Below are 14,548 nucleotides of genomic sequence, written 5' to 3' on the forward strand. Positions count from 1 at the left end.
AGGCCCGGTCGGCGGCGTCCCGCCGTTGCAACGGGGAGGGGGGAGCGTGGCCGTGGGCCTGCCGGTCCCCGCTTCCCCGGCGGATCTCCAGCGGCGGGCCGGGCCGGGCCGGGGCGGACGGGGGCGCGCGCGGCGGCGTGTCGGGAGCGCGCCGCAGGCAGGCAGGCAGGGAGGCCGGCGGCGGAGGGATCCCGGCGAGCGGTGTGCTGCGGCCGGGCCGGGTGAATGGGATTGAAGAAGAGTTCAGCTTCTCGGCTTGTTTTTGTGTTACAGTTTCTCTCCTCCTGCGCCTCTTCGGCTTCGTGCCGCCCTCCCCGCCCGCTCCCTCCTCCCCGCCGCAGGAGGAGCCCCCCCCGGAGAGGGGGAAGGAAAAGGACCCCACAGAGGCGAGAGCGAGCGAAGAGGAGGAGGAGAAGGGAGCAACCTACCATCTTCCACTCCCCGCTTAGCTTAAAGAAAGTGAGAGGAGAGAGAGAGAGGCGCCCAGAAGAGGGGGACAGGGAGGCCCAGAGGAGCGGCGGCGCCGGCACCCTCCCCCTATGAAGAAGAGTCCTCCCCCTCACAGAGAGGTCCTGCCAGGGGGACCCCGGCCGGCCCGCAGCAGCACCGCCGCCGCCAGCAGGGTGTAGTATCCCACCTTTCGGATTCGCCTCCTCCTCCTCTTCCTCCCTGCCCCCCCCCCGCTCCCCGGGCGCCGTCCCCCCCTCTCCCCCCCGCGCCCCCCGGGATGGCGCCGGCGCGCCCCGCACTCTCCGGCCAACTTGGCGATGAGGAGCAGCAACTTCGCCGCGGCCCCCGGCCCCTCCCTCGGGGGGGTGGCGGGGAATAGCGGAGCGTCCCGGGGCGGCCCCCCGGCCTCCCCGGCAGAAGTTTGCGAGCGGGAGCGGGAGAGGTGGAGGAGGGTGACACTTGGGGTAAAAGGAGGAGGTGACACATTGGGGTTGGGGGGAGGAGCAGGGGAAGGAGATGACACATTGCACTGGGGATGGGGTGGGGGAGGGAGGCTTATCCCCTCCCCTCCGGTTTCCTTCAGGATGATTATTTCCAGGCCCTTTTCTCTCGGTCGGGTCCTTCGCCGCGATGCTGTCGGGGAAGTTTTATTATTATCTGGGAAATGATGCCGCTCTCGGTGATGGATAATTCGTAGTAAATCCGCTGCTGCGGTTTTTTCTTTTTTTTTTTTTTTTTTTTTTTTTTTTTTTTTTTTTTTTTTTTTCGCTTCCCTCCTTCCTTTCATTCGTCTTTGTGGCCCGAGCAGCGCCGGGAAAATTCCGTTTCTTCAGCAACTTGTTATTCCGGAGCCGGGCCTGCTCCCCCCGCCCTGGGGCTGTCCTTCCCGCACAGGTACGGGGCCGGGGGTGCCCACGCCTGCCCCAGCACTGGGCACGGACACTTCTTTATTTTGGTTTGTTTCCCTCCCTCCTGCGCCCGTGTAGGTGGAGTGGGGCTCTATGTGGGACTCTGCCATTTGGTGTAGTCCTCTTTTGCATGTTCCTTTCCTTTCTTCACTTGCCTTCCTGCAGGATTTTTTCTTTTTTTTTCTTTTTCTGCCTTTGTTTTTTTCTTTTTGTGGTGATGTGTGTTTTGTTTTTTCCTGTTCTTTATTATTCCGTGCTTCACTGTCGGTAGAGCTTTCTTCTCAACCACCTCTGCAGTTTGGTGGGTGCTGATGGTTTAGTATGCTGAGGTTTTTAGGGTAAATTCGTATTTTATTAATGCATGGAGCTCTTCATTCAACTTCTTCTCAAGTGTCAAAAAATAAGGCTATGAACAGATGTGTTTCGATATGGAGAAATTTCTAAGTTCCTAATTCTTGGGGGTGGAGGAAAGAGTGCCATTGGAGAGTGGCTTTTGTTTTCGATTGGTGAACAAATGTCATCACATTTCAGTCACGTGCTGTAATATTCTTTGTTCAGCTATCAAACTATGATATCTGCTACACCTGTTCCCACTTTTTAATTGTAAGTAACTGTGATTGCCTGCAAATCTTATATTTGCAGATAGGAGCACTTTCTCCCTTTCTCTCCCTCTTCTATCCTCTTGGATATTTGTTTGGGCCCAAGCACTGAGCTTGACAATGAACTTTTGTTCACTGTGGAGCCTGCGTGTAAAAAGGTCCCACTGGGGGTAATAACTGCGTGTCACGAGAAAGTTGTGTCCTGTGATGTACGGTGGGTCTGAGCATGGAAAAATCAGGTGGGGGGATGTGTGCTCTGTAATGGCAGGGCTTGAGGAGAAGGCAGGCTTCTTTGGGCCAGGCAAATTTTCTTGTGCTGTTGCTTTTATCAGGCTAAAGGACAGAATACTCCTATATACCCATATGTGTAGATAGAGGCATGTTTTTTGATTAGCTGTAGGTTTTCAGATATCAGAAATAAAATGGATTTTGGCTGTCTGTTTACTCTTTTTTTTTTTTCTCTTCCTCCCTCCACACCCCCCCCCCCCCCCACCCCTTTTTCTCATTGTGCTCACTTCTAACAATGAAGACACCTGCTTGGTTTCAGTTTTGTAACTTGGCTTCCTCTGGCTTTCCTGTGATTTCCCAGAGTTAGGTGGTGAGACTAGACCTGCTACATTAGCAGGAGAATTTCTAACTTTGATGAAGGGAGGCTTATTTTGAGGCTTCATTGCTGAAAAAAATGACATGTGTTTCAATGCCTTGTTTAAAAAAAGCACTTAAAATTCTAAAATTCATTACTTCTACCAGGTTAACATTAACTACAGAACTTTAATATTAAACTTGTTAGTGATTGTGTATAATACAACTTTATAGTTTTTATTTAATAGTAACATTAAATTACTACTGAGAACAGGATCTTTAATAAAAAAATAGCATAACTACCCATATTAGTTCAAGAAGTTAATTATCATATCTTAGGAGAAGGAGGACAGTCTTTGGAAATTTTGTTTATATCTGTGCATGCTTCATGATAGCTATATGAAACTTTCTTTGGGAGCATTTTTAAATGTTGATTATTAGAAAGAAATTCTGTAGCTCAGTAAATGAAACTTTAAAACTGTATTAAAAAAATAGATGATGAGGTTCTCAAATGTTTTTAAAACTTTCAACTTCACTATGGTAGAGAGATTATTTTATGATAGTTATATCAGATAGGGGTTTGAGCTGATACAGAGGGACTATGGAGCAGCCTCTCTATCCATTCATTTCATGTTGTATAGTAGTGTGCATAGAGTATCTCTTCAAGGTCTTGAGACCCATTGTCCAGCAGAAGGTAGGTGCTTGCTCACTGGGAGTACTTGCCACCAGATGGATGTCAGCTATGTCATATCCCAACATTTCAGCCTTAGTGACCTGAGCAACAAGAAATTTGGAGTGGATCCCATTATGGGTTTTGGTGATTTTTCATTTAACTAGCAAAGCTAACTAGCTGTGTTGTGTGATTCAAAATGTTATGTGGAGGAGTCTTTGTTATTAATAATTTTTTTTGCCATTAGTGTTTTTAAGACTTTTACCTGAAAGTTTTTAATCTTTGCTCTCCTCTGTGTACGTCCTGAACTAGTTTTGTTGATGGAATCAGGCATTTGAAAGGGATTTTCTTCCTTTAGGAAAAATTAAAAAAACTTTCCTTCAAAGAACTTTAAAAAAAATCAAAAGTAGGAAATTAAAACTTAAGCTGCTTAGAAAAAAAGTGCTGTTGTGTTTCCCAGGTTCAATAGTGACATCTCAGCTTTAAGTTTAGGTTTTGTAAAGCTATCTCCTCAGTGTAGGCTATTCAGCTTCAGTTGTGTTTCAAATATTGCTCCTAACTGTTTCTTATTCCAACTTTACTTTTTTTTTTTAGAGATGAGGTTTTGTGTGTGCCTGTTAAACTTCACTGTAGAAATTATGATTAAAAAAAAATTAAAAATATCTTGGTGTGGATCCTTGCAAAGGACACAATTTTCATGGACTTTTGGTTTGGTTTTTTTTTTTTAGAAAATGTGTTTTATTGACTCCTTAAAAAGTTGTATAATTCTGTATGCAGTTGGAAAGCTTTGATAGTGAGCTTGGCTATCACTTGTGTTGTTTGTGCAGTTTGTTTATAATGAACGCATTGTAGCTGTTCAGTTCCTTTATCCTTTTTCTCAGAATCATGAAGAATTTTATTTTGTCAAATGAATTGATACTACTGGAAATTGTTTGCAATGGAGATTTCTCTTTTATTTAGTCTAGTTTGAAGGAACCTGGATGGACTATCTTATTTCATGTGTTACTGGCATTTTGCATGGGTACCAGAAACTCAAGGTGAATGTCATGTGAGAAACGTGTTGGTGACCCTAACCTTTTTGCTGTTGTTTCAGGTTTGATGGTTTTGCTTGTTTCAAATATTAAATATAAGAAAGAACTTCATAGGGTGATAGAGCTTTGCTTTTTGGAGGCCCATCTTCACGGGGATGTGAGCTGTAAAGTATCTCCTTCAGGAGAGGTTTCTTGTGTAGAAGGGGCAGTGCTAAAAACCTATTATTAAGCTTCTAATAATATTTCTTCACTGTCCCCTTCACCCTTTATGCTCACAACTGTGCAGTCACGTGTGTAGCTGTATACTAGAAGTGTAAGACTCTACAAAAGGCCTGGCTCCTGTACGTTCGTGAATTGCCCTTGTTCAATTACTCTGTGCCAGAAAGCAGCTCACATCCTGTTTCTGATGTATTTTAACAGAACAAAGGTTTTTTAGGAACAAACCATATAGTGGAAAGGTGGGGCAGAGCACAGAAGGGTTTTGAGGTGTCTGCTGAATGCAAAGGGCTGGTACTTACTTCTGTACCCTGTAATTAGAGGGTATAGAAGGATAGTTTTTATAGGTATTTTACAGTAATAGTTCCTGTTCAGTATAGCACAAAGCCAGTGTCTGGCTTGTGCTGGTGGTGGAGATATGCATATTATGCAGGCAAAAAATAATTTTATTTACATTTGGTGTGGGGGGAGGGCAGCTTTGTATTTTCTCATTTTCTTTTCATTTTTTTCCTTATGGCACAGAGTCTCATTTAAAAAAAAAATTAAATGCAGCAACTTTGTTTCTTTCATAAGTTTTTATTTATGACTCCTGCACTTTACAAAGTCCTCTCTGGACTGAAATTGTTAAAGCATGATTTAAAGTTTGATTCTGCTTTTGTTATGTAAAAACTTCACAAAAGTGAAGCATCGATCATAGAAAGGCTGTAAAATGTACAGAAATCTAAAGAGTTTTTAAAAAGTACTTATTGCCGAGGAAAGATGCATTTGCATCGTAATCACCCATCCCTAAAATAATTTTTTTAGTGTAGAAAGTTCTAACAGGTCTCTTCCTTTGGTCTTCCCTGCCTACTGTCCTAACAAACCACCAGCTTTGCCACAGAATCTTTTGTTTTAATACCTTGATCATTCCAGGTTTTTGAGGAAAAAATGTGCTGCATGATACAGGCTTATCTGCAGCATTATTTTCTGGTATACTGTTGACACCAGCTTAATATCTCTGGTGAAATAAGTTCCCCATGCCTTAAAAGCTCTTTGCCTAGATGGTTTGACCTATTATTTGTTCCCTCTTGCCCGAGATTTCTTGTTTGCTGTCATTACAAATGCTCACTCTTTTGATTAGAGACTGTATGCTCAAAGCATGCTTTGAAAAACCGCGCACCACAAAACAAACACGCTGCCTCCACCCCCCAGACCCCAGCCCAAGCCTAATGTTTGTTGTTACTGGTGGGAATGCATCTGTAAGTGGTACAGGAGCTCTGTTCTAGGCCACATTCATACAGCTTCTGTGCTTTTTTAATGTCCGATTTCTTAAAATGTGAGTTTTCTGATTCCGCCCTTCTACCTGACAAGTAGGACAAGAGAGAAAGTTCACTAGGTACAGAAGTTGTGTCACCTGCCTCTGAAGTGAGAGACTCTACCTTTGCACATGTAATTAAAAGTACACTTTGAAAATGTAGCCGGTGTGTTTCTTGAATTGCAGTATGGATGTGTGTGTAGTTAAACCAAATGAGGGCAGATTTGAGCCTGTGAGTCTAAGATGGCCTGTGAGAGAACTCTAGCAGAGCAGCCAGGCTTAGGGGTGGTTCAGCTTCCTTGTTTCTGCGTATGAAATACAAGCTGTCAGTATGAAAGGGAGAAGGAACATTGATTGCTTCCCCTCTTCCACTTCAACCCTGCAGATCCAAGTTAACTGTCTGGATCCCAAAGGCAGCATAGTTGCAAACAGTTAATTGAAGAGATCAAGTGGTATCCTATTGAAGCTTTAAATTGTTTTAACAAAACTTCTGAGTAATCACAATAATTATTTTCTGATAAGCTGGCTGATAGTAACTATGGCAACAGCTGTCTGGCCTACGGACAGCATTGCTGTATTGACAAAACCTTTAGATGCTCCTGAGGCCTCTTGCCTCCATAGGGAAGTGCATCAGGATGACTTTCAGGTGACTGAAGCATCACCATTTCTTTCTCTTGTAGTGGGATGCTGTCTTTCTCTTGGCCCAGCCTTTTCCTTTTGCATGGTCCTTTTCCTTTTGCATGTTTCTGCAGGTGCTGCCTGCTAGCCTGGAAATGCTGCAAAGACTGTCTTGTACTACAAGCACTAGGGAAGCATATAAGTTCTTAGTGGAATTTTATATATGTATTATTGTTTTTTAATTGTTTTAATAATAATAATCCAGAATTCAGGAAAGTGGGAGGGGGAAAAAAGGAGGACTTTTTCATTTTGTTCCCTGGTTGTTTCCTTCCTCGATTAAAACCTTCTTAGAACAGACTGGTAGGGGGAGCTGCCATTCCCTTTACTGAAGTACAGCGTATTCCTCTCTGAGGCCTACGCTGAGACACAGTTATTTAATTTTCAGCTAAGAGCCACTTCTTTTCAGAAAAGAGATGCAAGCCCCTGCTTCAGCACATTGTAGAAATTGAGGAGGAGAGCAATTTGTTTCCAGATAACTGAATTCTGGACTGGGAGAATATGCCCCTCACCAAACATACTTTTCCTATTGCTATTCAAAAGAATACTCTTTAATGTTATTAAATGTAGCAATCTTGGGAGGAAAGCCCCATAAATTCTTGTTGCACTTCAGTAAAAGATGCTAAAAAGCTACAGAAAACTGTGCATGTTTAAAAGTAGCCAAACTGCTATTCTGTGAGCACTCTTGGTTAGCTGGTGTTTATTTCTGCAGAGATCTTTGGCCTCTTAACTTCAGCACATGAGAACTGGCTATTGATCCCGCTTACCTGACGTTTACCAGCAGTGGTCTCCCCGTTTGGGGTGTGTGTGTTGTTTGCAGGCCTGTGGAAGTGTGCAATATGGCCTACATCTGGTCTCATCTTGAGTAAGAATGTGGTTGTGGAAACTACAGGCCCCAGTCTGCAGTGCTCTGTTTTTATTGCAATGGCCTGCCAGGATTGTGCTATCCTAAGGCATCCTGGGACCTGTAGTTTTCTTGAGCAGAAGGTGGGGATTTGGAGTGAAGCGTATAAGATGCTATCATATTCTAGAAACGCAGTTCTCAATACCTTACCCAGTTCTTGTTGGTCAGATTAAGCCTGTGCAGCAGTCAGGTATTTTTGTTTACAAGTCAAAAATGCTTTATAGTTGCATAATATGTTTAGAGAAAAGCAGTCTGTGAAGGAAGTCTTCCAACTGCTTATGTGTTTTTGTACAAAGAATACATTAATTGTACTAACACCTTGTTTCATCTGTTATTGCAAGTATCTTATTTGATATTCTGGGGATTTTTAATCTTTCAAAGCAATGTTATGGATGGAAACGTTTGGCAGAAGGGGATTTCTGTTACTGGCAGTATGGCAGTCATGTTGTCCTTTCCATTTGCTGGGAGGACAGTGGGTCACAGTGGACTTCTTTACACACAGTGAAAGAGAGTTTTAACAGCATTTTTAACTGATGAGAACTCACTTCTCTGCTGTGTTTCTTGAGAGTGAGTGATGACATAGGTGTCTTATGCATCAGAGCAGGGGATCCAATTTATGTTCATGCTGTGGGGGCTGGTGACTCCATTGCTGGTTCCCAAGGGGACACAGAGTCACAAACACAGGTACTAGCAGGTGCCACCAGAAGCAGAACACATCTGGCAGTTTTTGTCCGGTGTCTTTAGTCCTGACTGCTGCGCTTGAACTCACGTCAGACTCGCATCAAAGAATGTGAGGTATTTCTGAAGTAGGTGTAGAGGAATAGTAACTTGTCAGAATACTTCATTTATATCTGTAGAAATTGTGTATTTTCACACAACACTCAGTCATATTTGCCAAAGTTCAAATGGACATTAAGTTGATTTTGGTTGTTCATCCAGCAACAAGTTTAGTATTTGCTGTAATCTCGTGTGCCATGATTTGGATAATGCAGTTCATTTTCAAGTGAGCAAACACTTGACTTTAACTGATCCCTGTAAATTTCTTTGTTCTTCGGTTTGTATGAGATATTAATATAAAAAGGCTTGTATTTAAGTGTCAGACAATATGAAATACACTTTGTTTTTATGTTTTTGGAGAAATTAATTAGAGCTCCAGTCTTGCAAGAAGTCATGTTATTTAACCCTATGTCCTGCAGAAATTAGAGAGAATAGCTGAATGCCTGAAATCAGAATCTATATAAGTAACAACAGGATTAAGACCTCCAGGCTTCTAATGTTGTAAAGTAGCTTCTTTGTAATCACCATAATTAGCTAATATCTAGGTCTGTGTGACAAAATTATTTTTCTTTTAGTAAGTGTCCAGAAATACTGCTCATTATAAATTCAGAACTCACATGTGCTTTATAGGTTGTGCAAAAAAACACCCAAAGCCTAAAAAAAGTTCGCATTCCTTCACCTGTACAGATTATGTGTATGACAGATATTTAGGTGGTAATGGCTTCCTTGAGTCAGGACTGTATTTTGTCAGTACTGATACATTGTACACACTATATGTTGCTGACACTTCAGGGACATTTTACCTTCTGTAGAGAGCCTGCAACAGTGCCCTTTGTAACACTGCTGTATCAGGGTATCCTAGATAAGGAAAGTGAGAAGTAGGGATGTACAAAAGGGTTTGATGCACAGTTGTAAAGAAGAACTTCTGTAAGTACTTCTTATCTCATAAGAGCAAATCTGTCCTCATCTGTGAAGAAATTGTGGCCTTGCTCAAGCCAATGGGAAACTTCACAGTTGAATTGAGAGTACCAGGATTTTTTCCCCCCAAAATAGAGTTTTAGGTTTAGGATTTTGCAGGCCTGAAGCTCTGGACAAAATTTGAAGAATCTGGCATCTGTTTAAGAGGCTGCTGGTGATCCCTGGGGGTACTTTGGCAGCAGAGGCTGCTGGTGATCCTTCTGGGTACTTTGTCTCCTAGTGTCTTTGCTATGCCTTTAAAAGGGGTTAATATTGAGCTCTTGTAATGCTTTGTAAGAACTTGGAATCTATTTATTCAGGGCTTTTGCTTAATTTGTTAGCGCAACAAAATTTTGCATGAAAGCCAGAAATTAGTCCTTGATGTGTCCAAGGAATACTTACTGTCTCTATCCCTCTTGCTAGTGTGACATTGAGATATTTGGTCTGAAATTTGAATAACCTGATTTGTGATGGACTTTAAAAAAATAAGCCCAAACAATTAAAAGCACAATAAAAATCCAACCCCCCAACCTCACTAACAAGCCTTTTTCATAACTCTATAAAAGGGCTACAGTGACCTATATTACTAATAATGAAGTTTTTTGGTAATTTGCATCTAGCTGGAGCTCCGGATACCATTTCACTGCTGCTTAGCTTGCAGTAATTGTCTCTGATAAGCATCTTCATCATGTAAATCTATTGTGTGTAGCATGAATTTGCTGTATTAAGGATGCTTGTATCAGTGACCCCCAAAAGGAAAGGATGTGGCTACCTGAGCTTCCCTTTTTTACCCTTTCAGAGAATACATTCTGGTGAGAAATAAATTGGGAAGCACTAGCCAGATTTGTGCTTTTTCTGAATGTCAGGTACCTGCCCTTGAGTCTACTGCAGTTCTCCCAAAGAGGAAACCCACCACACCATACTTTGTATTTTGTGGTCTTAGAGAATTGTGCTGAAGTCAATGGATTTGTCACTATGAAATTTGTTTCAGAATCAACCTTAGTTTCCATTTTCTACCTGCAATTTGATGTATTTCACCTACTCTACTTTCTTTTGAATGTCAGCCTCTAAAATAAACACAGAAATACCCTCCCTTCCCACAATTCTCATCCATGTGTAGCAGTTTCTACTTGCTACAAGACTTACAATGTCTTTCTTCTTCCACCTTACTTCTTGCAAGAATTACATTTGGATGCCTCACTGTTGAGGAAGAACTTGTGTAGTGTTTCGTGTAATGAAATTTTTTTTTCTGTGGTGATGAGCTGCTTTCTTTGCAGTCAGTCAAAACCTGGTGGTGTTGGCCTGGGAGATGCAGGTGCAGGGTTAGTACCCTACTGTGGTAACAGTATCTTCCTCACCATTTGGGACCTTCTTTCTGGCTTCCTTTTGCTAACTTAATCTACACATCTGTGCTTGTGGTTGTTTTTGTTTAAAAATGCTATTTTTTCCTTATATTTAATTAATTTTTAATATATTAGATGATTTCATCATCATGTATATAGATCATCTCACTCTAAGTCACTTGAAAGCTTAAACTAAGGAAGGGCAGAAGTATCTGTTAAATCTCTGTTTGTGTGTAGAAAGTACTATACATTAGACATGCCAGTACTTTTCTCTCAGGTAAGCCAGAAGCTCCTGTCATTTTTTCAGAAACTCTTGCATAAATTGGGAAATGGAGTTAAATACTATCTGCATATTTTTAAACATAGCTTTTCGATATTCCCACATATGCAGGATGCATTTTAACCCTTTACCTATGACACCTCTTTGGTATTCCAATTGGCAGTAAGGCTTATATGGGTTTCTTGGGGATCAGAAATTACATTAGAAGGGGACTACAGTCAATGTTCTTGTACATTTCTAGTCCTCATGGATTCCACCACCACCCCCTTCTCCCCCCCACAGGGTAATAACCAGAGTTTAAATTGATAGGAACTGTGATTTTTCTCAAAGACATTATAAAAAGAAAAAAAAAAAACGAAAAACCCACAACAACCCTATTCTTGAAATGGTAAGGAGAGGAATATGTAAGGACAAAGTAATGAGAGGAGTGCATGAGAATTTGTGTGCATGTGCCTATGTGTAGAGAGATGTGTTTAAACATCTTTTGTAGTACAACAATGGGATCATTAAAAATCTGGTCATTTTTAAACAAAACTATTTGTTTAAAGAGTGATTTTGCAAATCAGTCTCCATAATGATGGGCACTACACTGATATCACAGCAGTGTGAGTGTTGCTCTTGGTACAACTGCCTATTGGCACATACAAATGCGTACTGGTGTACGCAGCACTAGTTTAGTGCTCCTCACTGTTTTGTCTTGTCTTACTCTCTGCTGTTGTGGTAAATCTTCCTGCCACGGGGTGGTTTGCTCCGTCTTCTAGGACAATGTTGGTGTAGGGCTGTTGTATACATGCAATCAGTGGATCCCAGGAGAGCAGGAGAAGATTGTGATGGTGTTGGTGTGAGGGGATGTGAAGGAGTGGCCCTCAGCAGCATGTTGCTGCCTTCTCCTCTGGGTGAAGCACCCTGGCCCCTTGGGAATAAAAATAATTGGCTGCCACAACAGCCTTCTTAAAACTGCCCTTTGTTCAGAAAGTGCAATCATACCATGTTCTGTGATACCTTTCACTCTGTCAGCATTGTGAAGGTTGAAAATGATATGCCTTTCAATTTTTTATAATAGCCACTAAAATTAGGTACGCCTACAATTTAATCTTCCAACTTTAAGTAAACAATCAGTTAAAAATCTGTGGCAATCAGTGTGAGTAAAACTGTTTTGGTCACTTAGTTTTCTTGTAGCTGAAGTCTACTTCCGTTGTACAGCAGTCTTGCACTTTTCTGCCATTAAATGCTAATTGTATGCTTATGTGATTCCATGTTAAATTGGCCCAGTGATTCAGGGTTATGTTTGTAACCTAGTGTGTAAATCCTTTACTTGTGTTGAGTAATCATGGTTTTATGAAGAAAGCAACTATAAAGTGTACAGTTACTTGAATTCTTCCTTTCAGATTTGTGACTACCATCAGTACTCCCACATTGAGTGTGACTACCCCTGCTACAAATACCTTTCTCCAGATGCTACAGTTCCCATTTGTGTATGTTTTGAGGAGGATAAAGAAGGAAAAAAAGTCTTTTAGGGGGTGAGGAGGGAGAATATAATAAAAGGGGAAGGAAAGACAGTATTTGAGATTGATACCTGTGTACTGGGAGCACTGAGAATGCCAGCTGACTGGTATGTAGGGGAAGGAAGACAGAGCACATCAGTGTAATAATTTTGGAGTGCTTCCTGTTGACTTGTTAATGCAACATGGAATTTGGCCCAGGCAATCTGCTGATGTGAATCAGCATAGTTTATTCATTGGAGTATAGGTGTGCTTGTTATTATTCAAGAATCTGCTCTACTTAAAAGATAACAGGTCAGTCTGGTAAGTAGTATCATTCCCATGTTTGGACTAGAAACTGTGGTAGAGAGAGAAATTGATTTATTCTGCATTACAGTGATTTTATTGAAGACCTTAAACTAGGAAGGGAGGCCTTCCCTTGTGTGTTTAATCCAGAAAACTGTCTGCTTCATTCATATCCTTAATGTTGCTATATTGTAAACCAAAGTGAGCCTAGAACTGATACACTGATTAAGTATGGGTGGTGTACAAATAGGTAGTGTTGTCCCAATGGAAGTGAGATTCTTGTATAACTGGTTGTACAAAATAAATTTAGTACTTTTTTATTTTTTGAAATATTTGATATATTTTTGTAGGTTATCTTGGGTTGAAGGAAAAGTAAAGGCTTGAATTGAGAATGGGAGACCTTCCGATATGTGGGGAGATAATGATAAATGTGAATTTGAAATCCGGTAAAATCTGAGTTTCATGGGTAAGCACTGATGCAAAGAAACAGTCCTAAGTTCTGCAGAACATGAAAAAAGAGAAGAAAGGTGATGGTGGTTGTTGCTGTTGATTTTTTTTTTCTGCCTTTCCAGCTCTGTTGCAATGTATGAATACAAGAAATTGCATGTTATCACGTAGGTATGATTGTTTCTAAAGCATCTCCTGAATGTACTTTGTCTATGTCCTGCATATGAATAAGTACCAGTAGCTTTACTGCATAGCATCGCTGTTTCTGTGCCATACTTTAAGTCTGGTACAAAGGATTTTACAGGTCTGGTTGGGTGGAATGGGTCAGTGCACAGCAAAAGTAACACTGAGTAATGAGTGTCGGCAGTGCTGAAGTCTTAACTGCTTGTTAAAACTATTCTGTGTACAGCTTATGTGTGCAGAATTCTTCAATCCTCCCAAGTGAGTACTGTTCAGGGACAGATATCTTGTTCTGTTAATTTCTAAAAATGCCTTTTCCAAGTGAAAAATCAGCAGAGTTGGCAATACTCAAGTTTCTGCATCTGTCACAGCTGGCTGGGTCCAGTGTTGCTTCCACTATCTCTTAGTGCTGCATAATAAGGGACCTATGTTCCAATGCAAACATAAAAAGTACAGCTCCTTTTTTGTTATACACCTCACTGTTTACTGTAAACGACTCACTTAAAACTGTGAGTCTCATGCTTAGAACCCCATGTCTGTGACTACCCATGCTGTTAAGCTCTTGGGCTCTGGTGGGATGTTGAATCATGATCTTTTAAATGCATCTCTCTTGTTCTGGAGTATCTACAGCCATAGCCCTTAGTGTCACTGCTGGTGGTCTCTGCTGGTGTCTTAGGGTATTTGTGGAACACAGAAACTTTGGCATATGTCCCTCTCATGTTTCATTAAGAGTTGTTCATGTTTTGAGACTGCTTCTGCATAAGCCTGGAGCTGTCTTTCATCAGTAAGCTGGGTTAGTACCGTGTCTTTACTGTACTATTTGTGTGTTGTGACATCTCTGCTCTGTAACTGTGGAGACAGATTCAAGGCCAAATACAAGGCAGCTTAGGTAACCACTATGTCTCATACTCTGCAGCGTGATTTCTGTGAATTCTTGTTTTGGTCATGTCTTGATTTATAGACAGGTTTAATGAAATTTCGGAGAGTATCTTGTGTTAACAATTCAGTGATTGGCGTGCTTCTGTTCATGTGCAATTAGTCCAGCATACATCACCACTGCTTAATGAAATGTTTGTAAAATAAATCTCAGGGCAGTGTATATTGCCTTGGCATTAAAGAAACTGAGATCCAAAGAGACATTGTTCGCTGGCACTGCATTCCTCTGAGAGAAGACTTTCAATTCTTGTTCTTTGTGTTGCAAAAGAAAGCAGTTTTGCTTTGTGTGGAAGTGTCATGGAAATGTGAAGTATGCAACTTCATGAGAACTGTATTGCACTGGGAAGATCAGCCTTCATCATCGCTAGGACCAATGGCTTGGAATTGCAGGCAAGTATGCATAAATTACAACAAAAACAAAAGGAACATATCGGTACAGTTTTCCAGTTGTTCCTCCATCTCTGTGCATCCTAGTGTGTGAGAAGGGAGGAAGAGGAATCAAAATGCCTATA

The 14,548-nt window shown here is 41.5% G+C and overlaps 1 protein-coding gene across 7 annotated transcripts in view; it reads left to right on the forward strand.

Moving 5' to 3' along the window:
• The first annotated feature begins 221 nt into the window (after positions 1-221).
• PHF21A (PHD finger protein 21A) overlaps positions 222-14,548 on the forward strand; it is a 131,925-nt gene continuing 117,598 nt past the window's right edge. For 3 of the 7 annotated variants that reach the window (XM_066553048.1, XM_066553042.1, XM_066553047.1), the window contains exon 1: positions 1,218-1,344. The gene's annotated coding sequence lies outside the window, so the exon portion shown is untranslated. Of the gene's footprint in view, positions 624-1,217; positions 1,345-14,548 lie in introns of those variants that run through there. The other 4 variants (XM_066553043.1, XM_066553044.1, XM_066553049.1 and 1 more) reach the window with 4 other exon arrangements.

Source organism: Molothrus aeneus, chromosome 6 (assembly GCF_037042795.1).
Source record: "Molothrus aeneus isolate 106 chromosome 6, BPBGC_Maene_1.0, whole genome shotgun sequence".
Classification (NCBI taxonomy): domain Eukaryota; kingdom Metazoa; phylum Chordata; class Aves; order Passeriformes; family Icteridae; genus Molothrus; species Molothrus aeneus.